General features: G+C 28.1%; 1 long non-coding RNA gene across 1 annotated transcript; it reads left to right on the top strand.

Moving 5' to 3' along the window:
• Positions 119–829, top strand: LOC107616708. Its single transcript, XR_001614609.2, has 2 exons — positions 119–356; positions 475–829. It is a non-coding gene; the product is annotated as an uncharacterized LOC107616708 (long non-coding RNA).

Below are 4,305 nucleotides of genomic sequence, written 5' to 3'. Positions count from 1 at the left end.
AAAATAATATATATACACATATACTAGATCTACTATATATAATAGAATATTGTAAAGCGATTAGATATACAAATTTTTATTTATTCTTAAAATATTTTTCATGGTGTATATAAAAAGAATATCTTTTAGAGGATCATGGCTCCTATTGCTCCGGCTCTCTATAAATAGATTATTGAGTCCTGAGAGTGTTGTGTATCAAATCATATAAAGGAATATAGAGAATTAAAATGCATTCGTCTTCTAAGGTCAGCACCACACTTTGCATGGCAACACTGTTCTTCTTCTTCTTATTATTCTTAACCAATTTCACATATGCTTCAAGACCTGTCCCTGAATCATCTTCCCAACCACCTCCGGTTAGTCCTCTTACTTTAATTTTTAGTTGCTATCACATCTTATAATATAATATAATATAATATATACTCTGTTTCGAATATTAACCAATATTAATTGCATGTTCTTCTCTTATTGAAGGTTGTGGAGAAATCATTTAATGTGGAGGAATATTGTGAGGGTGTTGCTAATAAAGATGAATGCTTAATGAGAAGAACACTTGAAGCTCACGTAGATTATATCTATACACAGAAGGCAAATCCATGATATATATATCTCTGCATCACACTTTTGTTGTAATTTTATGTATAAGCTATAGTTTTCATCATATATGCATGTATGCCACTTTTGAAGAGCTACTATACTTCACTTTTCCTTTTCTTGTTTTGATATAGAAAGATATATTGATAAATATATAGTATTTGTAACCAACTATGTATGTATATATATTGAGTTTGGTAGATATAAATTTTGGTTTGTACTTTTTTAATGTTTTTAATACTTGTGAACAATTTTAGATTGTGTGATATGATGAATTCAGACATGATTTATTTTTACACTTTAATGGAACCTTGCATGATGAAGCTAAGAATAATCTGGGCTGTAAAGTATCCAACTTGTTTGCCATTTAAAATGGAACCCCAAAAAAGTCAACCTTTTTACTTTTTCCCTCCCAAAGTGAATAACTTTTTTGGGAGAGATACACAAAGAAATTCGTTTTTAACGTTTTACAACTTTTCTTAATTTAGAATCTATCTTAAAGCTAAAGGTAAGGTAAATTAAATGGTGGAAACTCAAGTGTAGAGTGAAGTTGATAACTGAGAATCGTTAGATGAAAATTTAGTCAAATCAATTAAATCATTTAATAATTCTAGCTATCAAATTGACTGCACCTGAGTTCCAAATTAAATATACTGGTTCTTTTCCTTTTCTTTAAGTACCCAGTAATAAATAAAGAAACTTGTTTGGGATAAAAATAGGGGTGAGCACGGGTCGGTTTGGTTCGGGTTTATGGTAAAATTAGAATCGAACCGATCAAAATGTAATTGATTTGGTTTGGTTTGAATTTGTATTTTTTTGTATACATACCCGAACTAAACCAAACCGATTAAGAACGGATTGGTTCGGTTCGGGTAATTGGGTACCCGATGACTTTAAAATTCATAGAAAAAAAACAAATTTTTATCTTAAAAATTCAACAAGTACAATAAACATGTAACATCAATAGAAATAATCTAAACATGTTAAACACCAAATACATTAAAAACTAAACTCATTAAAATCTAAACATATTAATAATGAATAATCATTCTCTAATCTAAAAGCCATATATATTTTTTTATTTTTTTATTTAATTAATATATGATCGGGTTCGTGGGTTGGTTCGGATTCCGCACCCCCAAAATCGATACCCGAACCAATCACTTTCGGTTCGAGTTCAGACGGATAATCGGATACCCGCTACCCGTGCTCACCCCTAGACAAAACACAAAAGGATGGCTGATGCCCCTTATCAATTAATAATATTGCATTAGTTCAACAAATTTGCCCAAACATGTGATTATTCTATTGAATAAGTTGGCATGTTTACGTATTGTGCAGGTTGGATTGTCTTCTAAACAAGCTAAATTAGTTTATTCCAGATTATTTGTCCATAAATTGACGTACTATCTCTTAAAAGTTAAAACACCCTCTCTCCTTTTTTAAGAAAAAAATATATCATAGTTATATTATATAGGTTTAAATAATGTTTAATTAGTTCACTGTATTGTTTGGTCAGCCAACATACGCGTATGTATGTGTCACAAATCTTAAACTAAGCCAAACCATGCATGTAATATAATCCTTGTCGTGAACTATTTTCATATAATACATCCATTATTGTTTGACATCATATAAATTGAAAATTACGATTACCATGGTTTAAGACCAAAATTTTGATGGCTTAGCTCGGTTTTGGTCAATTCCACGTGTGTTTTCCTCATGATTTTGCTGGTTTATATCTATTAATATTATTATCATAGGTATCCGATCCATACTTTTTAATTCAAAATTAAATCTACCAATAAAAAATTCTTTCGTGTATTCTGGTGAGTGGTGACTGATTAAAACTTCATCTTCACGAGAAATAATTTTCTATATCGAAGGTTCTCTCATCATGATCAATCCAATGTCGATCAACATCGTCTAGAAACGAGATTGCCAGACTTTTCTTCTTCTATCTTTAATTTAAATTAAGCTATTGTTAATTGCATGTTTTATAATCACAATCTAGTTGAAAACAAGGTTTACCTCCTCATAAAGAGAAACACTTAGTATTACTTTACAATTTATTTTTTAAAGTTTTGTAAAATTTTACATAAATTCTTTTGTGTAAAAATATAAAAACTACATATGTTGCTAGCTAGCCAGAGAAAAGAATTTTAAAAAAAAAATTAACAAAAATTTATCTTTTAATATTTATTAATTATTACAATAATTAATAAAAATTAAATAAGATAAATTTATTTTATTTTTTTTTCTAACTTTACCTATAAAAGCAAATGAGCTTCTATTATCATAGGATACAAAAACATGATGAAGTGTGCATGCCTGAACCTCATGAAACAATTAATCGTTAACCAAAAAGCACATAAAATAAATTACCCTATGGCGGCGGCACTGTTTGTATATGATTATGTTTGTGCCACTAATGTGGCTTACAGAGTTGCCATATGAATGCAAGAATGAATGACTAGTCTATAATTATGTTGAACATACACTCATGTTTCGACCAACAACTTTAGCGGCGGAGATAATGCGGCTCCAGGCCCATGACATTATATTATTATTAAAAAGATAATTTACATAAATAAATTGTCTGTCCTTTAAATTTATGTAACTGCATTCTTTTAAATATGAAGACGCAAATACATTGTTTTATATATCTATAGAAATCAATACTAAAAAAAATATCACAATACGCGACAGCCTCGAGTGATTTTTGTGTTCTTCTATTTGCACGTAATTTGCGGCTGGTTATAGCGGATTATGTGTTTCCGTAAACCACTACTATCAGTAGCGATTTCTATAGATATATGAAACAATGTATTTACGTCTTTATGTTTAAAAGAATGCATGCAATTGCTTAAATTTAAAGGACAAACAATTTATTTATGTAAATTGTCCTTATTAAAATTACCGAAAAAAATCAATTTAAATTCGTCGAATGGACAGTTTACTAATTCATTTAAATAAGTGTTAAGATTTTGAATTTTATCTATTAACCAATAATATATTTTTAAATAAAACTCAAATCTGATCTATAACAAATTAATCTTGATTTGTTGAATTTAAATTTAGTAAGACTGTTGTTTGCTTATTTTTTATTAATTAAAAATATTTTTATACGATAAATTAAGATATAAATATATATTGAATAATTATCAAAGCATTTAATAATGCTTAACTATCGTCTTTGCATAAAAAGATATTTACGAGTATCATAATTAAACAGAAAAAAGTCATTGGATTGTTATTTTATCTATAAACTACAAGGTATGAACCTCACAAGTAACAATATATAGAAGCTTCTTTAAGGACTTGGTATGTAGAATTCTATATTATGCCTCTAGGCTCTAGGTGACTCTTTACGTACGGAGTTATTTGCTGTTCAATTTGAAAATTTTCCATAACCAATTACTGCAAAATTTGACCTACAAACTTGGTATTACTCGTTACACGTACGTTTCGATTGTGACCTCAAATTATATTATTAACGACTAAACTACCAAAAAGTTGTCCCGAAATTTAGATTGTTGATAAAAAGAACTTTAGAATGCTAATGATAAATAAATTTTCGAAATATTTAAAACGTGACTTAAAGATTTAGATATTAAATATATATTTTTAAAAAAAATTAGAAATTAAATTTTAATATAATTTTTTGCAAATATTATTAAAAAACTAATTTTTATCTTTAAAGTTTTGCAA

This window comes from Arachis ipaensis, chromosome B09, assembly GCF_000816755.2.
Source record: "Arachis ipaensis cultivar K30076 chromosome B09, Araip1.1, whole genome shotgun sequence".
Classification (NCBI taxonomy): Eukaryota; Viridiplantae; Streptophyta; class Magnoliopsida; order Fabales; family Fabaceae; genus Arachis; species Arachis ipaensis.
Note: the sequence above shows the minus strand (reverse complement) of the source record. Positions and strands in the feature narration are given on the sequence as shown.